Source organism: Scyliorhinus canicula, chromosome 10, assembly GCF_902713615.1.
Source record: "Scyliorhinus canicula chromosome 10, sScyCan1.1, whole genome shotgun sequence".
NCBI classification, from domain to species: domain Eukaryota; kingdom Metazoa; phylum Chordata; class Chondrichthyes; order Carcharhiniformes; family Scyliorhinidae; genus Scyliorhinus; species Scyliorhinus canicula.
The window spans coordinates 24,088,931-24,102,543 of NC_052155.1; the positions used below are offsets into that span (position 1 = coordinate 24,088,931).

Genomic DNA, 13,613 nt, shown 5'->3' on the forward strand with positions numbered 1-13,613 from the left:
TTGGCGAGGTGTTTCCCGGTGGTTGCAGCGTTGAGATTCACCCCGCTATTCCCTTGCATTAGCCGGTCTTTTGGGCCTGCGTGGAGTTTCTCCCCATCGAGGTCTCACTTTAGTAGATTCCCTGCACTGGCGAGGAGGAACGGCTCCTCGCATATTAGGGTGCTATCTTGACCGATTTCCCCAATCCCTGCACCCCCCCCCCCCAACCTTCTAGTAGCCCTTGGAACCCCCTCACACCATCTCTAATGGGCAAGGTTGCCCCGGCATGACCCCTGGCAGTGCCAACCTAGCAAATTGCACTACTATCTGGCATCCTGGCACAACCAGGGAATCCAAATGGCACTGCCAGGGTGCTAGGCTGGCAGTGCCAATGTGCCTGGGGGAGTGCCAGTGTCCCACCCTACCCGCATTGTTGTCTCTAATGGTCTGCGAGAACCCCCCCACCATCCCAAGGTGCCGTCACGTCTGTTTAAATTAGCCAAATTAATCATTTAATTATGTAAATCTGGATCAAGCTCAGCGAGGCGGAATTCAGATCACAGCGGGCAGAGTGAGTCAGGAGAGTGGAGCCCCATTTGGAGCTGGGCGCAACACGGTGGCCCAGATACGCCCCACCTCTCCTTCTGTGGCAAACATTGTTTTCTAGAGTTCCTGCCAAGGGTCTTGGGACATGTTACTGTGTTAAAGGTGCTAGACAAACAAAGGTTGTTGCTGTAATTTGGGGCCATGAAAGATTAGTGTACAAAGGATTTCGGTCATTGCATTGAAAGCCACAAAATGTGCTGGCAGTGACATTGATATTAAGACTAAACTCTGCTCCAGATGTCTGGCACAATAGATGGGTTGAGACAAATATCGTGAGGTTCAGTCCTCACCCCAAAGCGCATGATTCACAGAAGGGTTTGTTTTAGTGTCTAACTATTGGCTGCCTGAACATCTGTTTACCACTTTACAGTTCCACATGTGCGGAGCGCAGGGCTGAAATTGCCAGGTCTTTAATCAGTTTCAGACGATCAGGCCAACATTCCCTCAGAATGATGTAAATATTAAGTTCAAACACAGGCCACTTGAAGCAATAACACAGAGCAGGGTAGTGGTAAAGGGCCTCAGGAATAAATAAAACCCGCATCCTGCTTCCTTGACATTACAAAGTTGAGGGGGAATAATAAGCCTCTCTCTCACAAAAAGAAAATCTCAATGCCTCTTCTTTTGTAGGAAAATAAACAGTTCAGAACTGAAGATTTGTGTAATAACTCACCAGCTAGGTATGAAGCAACTAATGTTTATTCACAACATAGTATTTTATAGATTCTTTGGCTGCCAATCAGCGTGAGGTAAAAGCGGGTGAACCCTCCCTTACCCTGGTCATGGAAACATCCATAGACACACATAAATAATAGATCCAGGAGGAGGCCATTCGGCCCTTCGAGCCTGCTCCACCATTTATTATGATCATAACTGATCATCCGCCCTAAGAGCGATATCTAATACCCTGATCCCGCCTTCCCCCATATCATAGAATCATAGAATTTACCGCGCAGATGGAGGCCATTCGGCCCACCGAGTCTGCACTGGTCAATCCACCTAACTTGCAGATCTTTGGACTGTGGGGAGGAAACCGGAGCACCCGGAGGAAACCCACGCAGACACGAGGAGAACGTGCAAACTCCACACAGACAGTCACCCGGGGCCGGAATTGAACCTGGGACCCTGGAGCCGTGAGGCAGCAGTGCTAACCACTGTGCTACCGTGCCACCCTAGATGATCATTTTAAAGCAATAATGAGTAATTTAAACAGACAAACCAAATCTAAATTTCCCTAACCTCAGTGAGAGCCTCATACAAACTTCACAACCGAAGTTTCTATTTCAAGATGGAATATCAACATCAAACATTGAGGAATCTATGCTGCAAGGTAGTAAGACGACAAATCATTATCGGAGGCTCGAAATTAAAAGTAACCGTAAAATATTTGGAGGTGAATGTTCAATGTGGGTGCCAACATGGCTGTTTTCAAGAAAGGATCAGATTGTAAGGGGAAAAATGCTATATTTCGAGTTTTGTAAATGCCCCAAATTTATTTTCCAAGTGCTTCCTGGGAAACAGTGGAGATATGATTAACAGAGGAATTGGAAATGGGACATAAATAGAATCTTTTGGGACCACTATGAGGTTAGAATTATAGAATCCTTCCAGTGCAGAAGGTGGCCATTTGGCCCATCGAGTCTGCACCAACCCTCTGAAAGAGTACTTCACCCAAGCTCACTACCCCGCCCTATCCCATTAACCCCTTAATCTAACCTACGCATTTTTTCGACACTAAGGGGCAATTTAGCATGCCCAATCCACCTACCCTGCACATTTCTGGACTGTGGGGAGGAAACCGGAGCACCCAGAGGAAACCCACGCCGACATGGTGAGAATGGGCAAACTCCACACAGACAGTAACCCGAGGCCGGAATTGAACCGGGGTCCCTGGCGCTGTGAGGCAGCAGTGCTAACCACTGCACCACCGTGCCACCCCAGTTGAGTCAAGTATATAAGACTGATTTGAATTAAAAGTGAAATCTTTCCCACTATATGATAATTCATGAAAGGTACATCCCGAGATCCCTTTAGCCCTAAGAGCTATATCTAATTCCTTCTTGAAATTACACAACGTTTTGGCCTCAACTCCTTTCTGTGGTAATGAATACCACAGATTCACCACTCTCTGGGTGAAGAAATTTCTCCTCACCTCAGTCCTAAAAGGTTTACCTCTTATCTTCAAACTATGACCCCTAGTTCTGGACTCCCCCACCATCGGGAACATTCTTTCTGAATCAACCCTCTCTAATCCTGTTAGAGTTTGGTTTTCTGGGTCATGTGGCCCTAAGGGGCCAGACACTACAATTTGAAATAATCAAACACCCAGAGATGGAAAATGAAAGCGAGTGTACTGAAACCCAGCCATCTCAATAAAACATTAGAATAGCAGAGATGGACCGAGTGCAAAAAATACCCTGGAGTGCACGAGAAATTTTTATTATGGACTCTTTTCTTTCCTTATTAGGATTCCCCAAGTCACAACATTGCAAGTCCTTTAACACCAATGGCGACAATTCTGGGTGCCGTGATGTGCTGGAAGTGCAACCAACAAAATTCAGAGGTGGCAAGACGCAATTTAAAGCCACCTGGACACAGACAAAGATGAGCATGACACAACATCAACATGAAGCTTTAATGAGGGAATACCAAAGCTTTGGACATAGGCGGCTGAAAGTATGGCCGAGGGTGGAGCTATTAAAATCGAGGATGTGTAAAGAGGTAGAAACAGGAGGGGTGAGGAAATCTTGGACGTTGTGGGGCTAAAGGAGATTACAGAGATAGCTAGCTGAACAGGAGATGTGAAACTGATGTGAGACAAAGGGGTTTGTCCTGCACTGCTGCCAGATGTGGGTGGACAAATGCTGGATAAATTTACTGCAAAAACTTTGACCAAATAAAAAGTCAAGTGGTGTTGTGCATTTGTCTTCTTTTTCCTCCAGTGTGGCTCCTATTGCTGTGACTCAGGTTGAGAACCATACTCCCTGCCTGTTATTGTCATGCTTCAGCTGAACATTGCGTCTAGGGACCACAAAGATTCTCCCCCGAGCAGTTGTCAGGGCATCTGAGATGAGGGATCACCTCTGGGAAAAGTCCCCATTTAATGTAGGGCTTCCCTTCCCTTTATTTATCGAGAATGTGGCGCTAGCTGGTGTTACAGTAACTCTCATCTCCTCTGGATGACTCCTTTGATTCCTCAGCTCTTTGACTAAGTTATCCTGTCCTGCAATCTTATTTTTTTCCTAAGATATTCTTACCTCAGGGGTGACCAACTCTGGTTGTCCACATTTCTGGAGGTTTCAACACTTGACCTCCACCAGCCCCCCTGCTCCGTGAAACACCCCTTTTCCCAATTTCAAACAATAAAACGCAATGTTGGGAAGGGTGATTGGTGTTACAGAGTGATCTTGAGACTTGTATGTTTAAATATAAACGAGATATTATTCATCCATAGATAGGTACCTATCCCAGGTATTGCCATGCATGGGATGCTGTCTCCATGCTGGCTCTTTGTGGACTCTGGGCACGATTTAATACCCAAAAGAGGGTCTCGTTTTGGGCGCATATAGCGGGGCGATTCTCCGCACCTGAAGCACTGAGAACAACCCCATTATCAAATGGATCTCTGGGTTTTTTTTGCCCTCGTGAGGAATACGCTGTTGAAGCCGCATTCACCTCACTTCTTGGAATGCATGTTAAAATACCGCCCCGATTTCTCAACCCCACCCCGGGACTCCCCACCGCAACATTCCGTCCCCCAACTCCCCAATGGATCTCTTACAGAGTCCTTGAGCCCCCCCTCACCCCAATTCTAGGGCAGGGAAACCCTGGGCCCTATCCCTGGCATCAGCAACCTCTCAACCGGGCAACTTGGTACTGTCAGCCTGGCACCCTGGCCTTTTCATCCTTTTCCTCAAAACTGGAACTGTTATCACCTTCTCAAGTCTTCCCTCTGTCCCTCAACCCTTTAGCACCTGTTGGCATTGTCCAACCACCTGATTTACTTCCTCTTCTGTTACTCCTTTCAGCCTTTGCTGATGTAATGGTTGTGAGTCCTCCACTTAAGATTCTCAACAGGAAAACAGAAGTGCTTTGGGCTATTCTGAATTGGGCAGCGTTAAAAATACTTTCTGTCCTTTCGCTGCAGCTTGCCTGGATTTCTGGGCCAAAAACAGCGATCCATCAACCTATGCTTCCTCAAATGTTTGATGTTTATTTTCCAGTCTGCTGCTTCTTGTTAGTCCAGAATTCTAATTGCTTTTATTATTACTAGGTGCTAAGGTTTGACACGGTTGTAAATCTAACAAAAATCCATAGCTATTCACAGGATATCTGCATCATAATTATCATTGGGAATGCGGGATCCCCTCTGGGCGTGATCCAGCTTCTCCACAGAAAGTGATGAGAGGTAAGAGAGTAGTTTACATAGAAATGACAGCATTGAAGCAAGCCATTCAGATCAACCAATCGGCGGGAGTGTTGATGGTTCATTGAAGCCCCTTCCAATGTCTCACCCAATGCTATCAACGAAACCTTCTGTTTTGTTCTGCCTCATGTACTAACTTGCCCTAAAATGTCTGAGGCTTAATAAAAGAAAAAGCTGAAAATCTATAATAAAAACAAAAATTAAAACATTGGCAATCTCCTTCAGGCCTACAGGCATCCATAAATAGTAATAAAAACAACACAGGTAAACATTTTTGAGTCTCGACTGACGCATACCCAGCATCTTTTTGTTTTTACTTCAGCTGAAAAACACTTATGCTTATTTTTCTTAAACAATGGAGCAAGGACCGCTTGCATCGGGGATAGGCGCGCTCCAGCTCAACCAGCGCCATCTTGTTGGCTGGGATGGTGTGCATGGGGAGGGAAGTGTGTTTGTGCAGCTGCAGCTTGTCAGCCTCCTTGCACATCCGGCGAATCCCGCACCGTTTCTCATTGGAATCGATTGTGTTCCACGTGGCGCCGGTGCTAGCCCCTCCACAGTCGCTGAATCGGTCCAGGTGCAGTGCCAGTTTTGCTGTCGTGTAAGTCCGCGAATCCTGTCCCGGAGTCAACAGGGACGGAGAATTCCACCGCTTATCATTAAAATAAATAGAAGTGGTTTTTTTTTGCAAAGAAATAACTTTCTCTTTTTTTCATTGTGTTGCTTACAGCAATATCTACAAGATTAATCTTCAATTCCTGGAGACCTCAAGTTAGCAATCCGTGATATTGATCTGTACAGACCAGGAGTGTGCAATCTTACTTTCTGCAATTAGATAAATTCACCAGCGTTGAACTGACTCCAGGACGATTTGGCTGAGGTGCAGAGAAAGTCAGCTGCAGTTACTGTTCCTGAGCACACGCGCATAAAAGGGAGTGAACAGGGTCCGGCCTTACTCAAAATGTATTAAATATCCTGTCAACAATCATTGTCTAAGCTCAGAGACATTATGGAATGGCCTCCTGGATGTGGAGTTAGAGGGAAGTCTGCAAGAGTGAAGCTACGTCCCCAGAATTGTCAGTGGTTTCAGAAGAAGTCATTGGGAAGGGAGAAAAGATGGAGAGTGGGGTGTCCGGTGTGACACTAAGCACACCAGGAATGTCTCAGCTTCAGTCACTGCCAGATGTTCAGTTAGCTGATTCGACGGTCCTTGGTGGAGGCAGTAGAATTGGTCACAGCATCTTGACTTAACAGGGCAGCGGGTAATATCAAGTGGTACGCTCACTCCTGATCATCCATTGCCTGGAGCACAGAAGAATTGCAGCCATCAGGTGAGAATCTGACTGGGCTTCTGCAGACACTTCAATCAGTGAATAAGATGCCAAAAACTGCCAAAGTACAAGTAATAGGTTGTTTGCAATGGTAATTTGAAAACTATGTAACAAGGAGGCATATTAAAAATGGAAGATGATCAGGTGAATAGATTTTTCCTCCAGCTATCATGTGAAGAATCCCAGAGATGGGCAGAATGGCCTTGTATCTGTGCTCTCACTCTATTTCTTGACTCACGCATGGTGAAAGAGGTCATTTGGATAAACTGTTCGAGACTGCGAAAATACGAGTCATTGCTTTCACAAGACGAGGGGTGTAACAGTTTAAGTAAAATTAGGCTAGAAGATTCCAGGGTAATAATTCCCTGCCACACTGATGCCATAAGACAACTCCCACTAGAGTGTAAGAATGTGACAATACGATCTCTGACTCATTCCCACTCTAAATGCTGTGAATTCACCATGTTCAGCAACAGTTTTGCAGTGAAAACTCCGCACCTAATAGAGCCAAATGAAGAATTTAAAATTACATTTTTCCTTCCTCTCCCCCACGCCCATTCAGCAGCCAAGAGTGACTTTTAAAGCACAGTTCTATTGCTTTCTGCTTTGCGCTTAACTATTTGTAGCGTATGCCAGGATAATATTTGCGAATGACACGGCCCCTTAACCTGAAGTTTAGCTAAAGTACGATGGTCGAACCCAGGGCAGTTCCTCTGACAGATGATTGAAGGTCAAGAATGGGATAACATGGCCGGGGAGGTGCTGGAAAAGTCAAACGCTCTGATGATCACAGGAGGGCACACAGACCAGGAAAGGTTCGGTTTTGCTTCATTAGGTGTTTAGTTTAGGGAGGTCAGCAGAAGGTCGCGGCAGCAGTGGTAGAATTGATCACTATTGCCCTTGGACTAGAGTAGTGGAAAGCTATGTAGGATGTAGTAATCCACGGGAGGCAGGAGTTCCGTCACCACACCAATATTTATTTACAATAACGATATTATAGGAGCAGCTACAAACAGTGCTGCTAGCAGTCCAGTCAACTTAAGACTGGCTCACAAAGCCTACACAGGTGATTATATGGGCCCCTTCAATGAGCTATCATTGAGGGAGCTCATACTCCAATTGGCCAACCAATAGAGCCAATTGGAGTTCATTCCACCCCTCCCCCCCAAGGTCCGAGGAATTCCTGCCAGCTGGCATTCCTCTGAGCTTCTTCCTGCTCCTCATGTCTGGGTCTGTCACCTCTGTGTCGTCCGCCGGGTTGTTCTCCGAAGTTCCGAAGTGGGCAGGGTGTACCTTATAGGTGCCTGTCTTTTCCTTGACGACCTCCTTGGAAGTTGTTCTTCCTCCTCCTTGGGGATAGGTGTCGTAGTGCTCTTTCACCAATTCCGTTACTTCTTGGAAAGTTTTCGTGTCCGGCGCATCGGGATAAGTCAGACTACGTATAATGGCAAAAGCTGAGGGTCCGCACGGCGACAGCAGGATAAGCCATCTCCTTTCGTCCGTCAGTATATCATTTGCCCGGAAGAAGTAACACATTCTCTCCACATACTGGGATCAGTCCTCAATAGCCGGGTCGAATGCCCCTAACCTCCCAAAAAATGGCATTTGTAAAATGGCAAGATTTACCATCCGAGGGCGGCAGCTGGTCTCCACAAAATTCATTGTCGCCACTGTAGTAATCCACGGGAGGCAGGAGTTCCGTCAGCACACCAAGATTCATTTACAATAACGATATTACAGGAGCAGCTACAAACAGTGCTGCTAGCAGTCCAGTCAACTTAAGACTGGCTCACAAAGCCTACACAGGTGATTATATGGGCCCCCTCAATGAGCTATCAGTGAGGGAGCTCATACTCCAATTGGCCAACCAATAAAGCCAATTGGAGTTCATTACATAGGATTTCTGATCTTGACCATGTCTGCATGTACACTTACAGTGAGAACAGCATCGGCCTGGCCTCTGGTGCCTCTCGTGAGATAATGGAATATCAACACGAACTGACAGGATCATGAACGAAAACAGCTTCTTTTGGGATTGTTGGAGGGTACACAAGCAAAATACTGCCAGAAGTCTGAAATAAAAGCAGAACATTCTGGAAATACTCAGCAGGCCAGGCAGCATCGAGAGGGAAACAGGCCAGGCAGCATCGAGAGGGAAACAGGCCAGGCAGCATCGAGAGAGAAACAGGCCAGGGAGCATCGAGAGAGAAACAGGCCAGGCAGCATCGAGAGGGAAACAGGCCAGGCAGCATCGAGAGAGAAACAGGCCAGGCAGCATCGAGAGGGAAACAGGCCAGGCAGCATCGAGAGAGAAACAGGCCAGGGAGCATCGAGAGGGAAACAGGCCAGGCAGCATCGAGAGGGAAACAGGCCAGGCAGCATCGAGAGACAAACAGGCCAGGCAGCATCGAGAGGGAAACAGGCCAGGCAGCATCGAGAGGGAAACAGGCCAGGCAGCATCGAGAGGGAAACAGGCCAGGCAGCATCGAGAGAGAAACAGGCCAGGCAGCATCGAGAGGGAAACAGGCCAGGCAGCATCGAGAGAGAAACAGACCAGGCAGCATCGAGAGGGAAACAGGCTAAACAGCATTGAGAGAGAAACAGGCCAGGCAGCATCGAGAGAGAAACAGGCCAGGCAGCATCGAGAGAGAAACAGGCCAGTCAGCATCGAGAGGGAAACAGGCCAGGGAGCATCGAGAGAGAAACAGGCCAGGCAGCATCGAGAGAGAAACAGGCCAGGCAGCATCGAGAGGGAAACAGGCCAGGCAGCATCGAGAGGGAAACAGGCCAGGCAGCATCGAGAGAGAAACAGGCCAGGCAGCATCGAGAGAGAAACAGGCCAGGCAGCATCGAGAGAGAAACAGGCCAGGGAGCATCGAGAGAGAAACAGGCCAGACAGCATCGAGAGGGTAACAGGCCAGGCAGCATCGAGAGAGAAACAGGCCAGACAGCATCGAGAGGGAAACAGGCCAGGCAGCATCGAGAGGGAAACAGGCCAGGCAGCATTGAGAGAGAAACAGGCCAGGCAGCATCGAGAGAGAAACAGGCCAGACAGCATCGAGAGGGAAACAGGCCAGGCAACATCGAGAGAGAAACAGGCCAGGGAGCATCGAGAGAGAAACAGGCCAGGCAGCATAGAGAGAGAAACAGGCCAGGCAGCATCGAGAGGGAAACAGGCCAGGGAGCATCGAGAGAGAAACAGGCCAGACAGCATCGAGAGGGTAACAGGCCAGGCAGCATCGAGAGGGAAACAGGCCAGGCAGCATCGAGAGGGAAACAGGCCAGGCAGCATCGAGAGGGAAACAGGCCAGGCAGCATCGAGAGGGAAACAGGCCAGGCAGCATCGAGAGGGAAACAGGCCAGGCAGCATCGAGAGGGAAACAGGCCAGGCAGCATCGAGAGGGAAACAGGCCAGGCAGCATCGAGAGGGAAACAGGCCAGGCAGCATAGAGAGAGAAACAGGCCAGGGAGCATCGAGAGAGAAACAGGCCAGGCAGCATCGAGAGAGAAACAGGCCCGGCAGCATTGAGAGGGAAACAGGCCAGGCCGTACGAGAGGGAAACAGGCCAGACAGCATCGAGAGGGAAACAGGCCAGGCAGCATCGAGAGAGAAACAGGCCAGGCAGCATCGAGAGGGAAACAGGCCAGGCAGCATCGAGAGAGAAACAGGCCAGGGAGCATCGAGAGGGAAACAGGCCAGGCAGCATCGAGAGAGAAACAGGCCAGGGAGCATCGAGAGGGAAACAGGCCAGGCAGCATCGAGAGAGAAACAGGCCAGGCAGCATTGAGAGAGAAACAGGCCAGGCAGCATCGAGAGGGAAACAGGCCAGGCAGCATCGAGAGGGTAACAGGCCAGGCAGCATCGAGAGAGAAACAGGCCAAGCAGCATTGAGAGGGAAACAGGCCAGGCAGCATCGAGAGAGAAACAGGCCAGGCAGCATCGAGAGAGAAACAGGCCAGGGAGCATCGAGAGAGAAACAGGCCAGGGAGCATCGAGAGGGAAACAGGCCAGGCAGCATCGAGAGAGAAACAGGCCAGGGAGCATCGAGAGGGAAACAGGCCAGGGAGCATCGAGAGGGAAACAGGCCAGGCAGCATCGAGAGAGAAACAGGCCAGACAGCATCGAGAGGGAAACAGGCCAGACAGCATCGAGAGGGAAACAGGCCAGGGAGCATCGAGAGGGAAACAGGCCAGGCAGCATAGAGAGGGAAACAGGCCAGGCAGCATCGAGAGAGAAACAGGCCAGACAGCATCGAGAGGGAAACAGGCCAGACAGCATCGAGAGGGAAACAGGCCAGGCAGCATCGAGAGAGAAACAGGCCAGGGAGCATCGAGAGGGAAACAGACCAGGCAGCATCGAGAGAGAAACAGGCCCGGCAGCATCGAGAGGGAAACAGGCCAGGCAGCATCGAGAGAGAAACAGGCCAGGCAGCATCGAGAGAGAAACAGGCCCGGCAGCATCGAGAGGGAAACAGGCCAGGCAGCATCGAGAGGGAAACAGGCCAGGGAGCATCGAGAGAGAAACAGGCCAGGGAGCATCGAGAAGGTGCCAGACTGGTAGTGCCAGGGTTGCCAGTCCCAGGGTTCAGGCTCAGGGGTGCTCTGCCCTTATGAAGTGAAGAGAGGGAGGGTAAGTTGGGATATTGGAGGGGTCTGGAGGTCGCGGTGGGGGGTCGGGAGATCAGGGCGACATTTTAAAATACTGCCCCGATCTCTTCCTGCGTTGTCGAGCTGAGCTTGTCAGTCCAGGAAATGTGAGTGTAAGTGTGACCTCGGCAGTGCTATCCTCTCCCAGGCCCAATGGAAAACAGTCCAGTTTGTTAGAGGGGTTATTCTCGGTGCTGCAGCACCAGGAAACATCCGGCTAAAAGCGCCCAAAATGGGACTCTGCTTTTTGTCGGTGAAATCGTGCCCAAAGTTTACGTTTCTGGTTGGTAACCGAACGGTTCTGTTGGGTGTCAGGCAAGTAATGACATGCCCATCAATTGCTTGCCCTTGATCTGCCCGCCCTTCGACTGCCTGCTCTTCACCTGCATGTCCTTCACCTGCCCACCCAGCGCCTGCAGGCCCACCACCTGCCTACCCTTCACTTCCCTATGCTTCCCCTGCCCACCCACCGCCTGCCTCCCCTTCCCCTGCCCACCCACTGCCTGCCTGCCCACTGCCTTCCTACCTTTCACATGCCCAGGCACCACCTGCCCACCCAATGGCTGCCCGCGAACACCTGCCTTCCCATCACCTCCCTGCCCATGGCCATTCCTGTGGATTTTATACGTGCAATGAGGGCGACGTCAAGCAGCTAATTGAGGCCCTTAAGCCACCAGTTAATAGCCAAGTACGGTCCATCCCTGATGGCCGCGGAGGCCATGGTGGGAGAGGCTAACGGCTGGTTACCTGAATTAAATGTGGTGAGCCTTTGTGCTGGTCTGGGGGAGGGTTGGAGGAGGGGGAGGGCGAAACCTTCCTGTCCTGTGGAAGGCAACCCCCCCCATAGCGGGTTCCCCAGTGGCAGGACGGGTGAGCCACACAAATGCCCGAGACATCGGCGGGGCTGGAAGATCCTGTCGGCAGCCAATAAGGAGCTGCCTCCTCCGCTGATAAACATGCAAAAATCTGGCGGAAAGGCTCTGGACCAGTGGCCTGTTTTTCTTCAGAGGGCAGCACCCAATTAGTGCAACAAAAATCCCAATGGCGGCGATCAATAATAACTGGAGTAGCTCCAGTGGTGAATATTGTGCGCTCAGTGAAGGTTCCACAGCCCGCGAGGGAAAACTAAAAACTGGAATGGGGCTAGCTTGCTGGAGTGAGATGAAAGCCATTAGCCTTATGTGAGGTACGGTAAATTGGGCATATCTCCATCAAGTCGAGAATAAAGGAGCATGAAGCGGGTTAAATTCTGTGCTTCGGTGACAGTACCTTCAACTGTGGTAAGCTGCAAGCTGAAACTGCAAAATCAGAAGTGTTCTGCATGCCCAGATGATCACGTACGTGCTGGTTAAGAAAATGAGGGAATTAGGTAACAGAAGTTCCACTGCCTCAGCTATTTTTTTCCTTCACCAAGGGCACCCATTGTGTGCTCCTGCAGCTGCGATGGCTGATCATTTCTCTTGCTTTTACCCACCATACAGCCAAGTTTTCAAATTACTGACTGAATCCTGAGGGGGATAAAGGGAGGTGGGTGTGCGCAAGAGAGGGAGATTCACACTGATGGTGGACAATAGGATGAGCAAAGCCTTTTATTTTACTATCCGGGAGGGGCTTGAGGAATAGGTACTGTAATTTGCAAAGCACAACAGTTATAAGGTGTTAATAAAAAGGCTTTTAAGTCGACTATCTTAATGTCTCCTCCTCAAACTAGTTCAGTGCAGCAGATGCCTGGAGCTGCCTGAAGCAAAGGAAGTGTAATGTTCTGTGACAAAGAGAAAACAAACCAGCACATCCTCAGTGCCACCCACTGCCGTGGCTTTTGCTGCTTTTTTTAAAAGCACAGGAATACATTGTCATTAACTATTCAAACTCTCAGTCTTGCACTTCAGTCATTATACAGAGTACCAGTTTCTAACAAGAATGGCAGGACTGTAGTCGGAGCTTTGCTGATCTAATCCTGGGTGTTGCAAGGCTGGGAGTGTATTTCTGTGATTTATGCTCGGATGGGGTTTGTTCACCAGCTCTAATTAGTTCTGAGTGACACCTCATCGTAAAGAGGCAGGGGGAAGGGGGAATCTCAAAATAGGAATCAGTCTTGGAAGCTCTGCTCTTGGTCAACAATGGCAAAAAGGACTGCCAGCTGTGTACAGTTGCTTATAAAACTAATACCCAATGTCTGCTCACTTACCTGAGCCCTTACAACTGGTCCCCAATGCCCTACAGCATTGGGAACAGCAAAAAAGGGTTGTGCTGGCTGTCCTATTAACCTTGTTGAAATGAAACACTATACCAACACCACCATCTTCCCTCTCAGGCATGCAGATGTAAAAGAAGCCATGGCACTATTTCAACTAAGAGCCAGGCGTCAACCAAGATGGTGAAAACAGGTTATCAATGACCAATATTACTTTGCTATCTGTGGGAGCTTGCTGTGCACAAAATGACTGTTGCATTTCCTGCATTACGACACTTGACAACACCTCATAGGCGCTAAGGTATTTTGGTAATACTGAAGTCGTGAAAGGCATCTACATAAACGCGGGTTTTCCTTATTTCCCCATTTTTGCCCCAAGATATCAGATGAGACCTGAATCAAGTAATTCAAGGTCAACAACCCACTGCTT

At 49.2% G+C, this 13,613-nt stretch overlaps 1 protein-coding gene across 9 annotated transcripts in view; it reads right to left on the reverse strand.

The window, feature by feature from the left end:
- LOC119972279 (receptor-type tyrosine-protein phosphatase mu-like) overlaps nucleotides 1–13,613 on the reverse strand; it is a 985,231-nt gene that overhangs the window by 434,045 nt on the left and 537,573 nt on the right. The window lies entirely within an intron of this gene.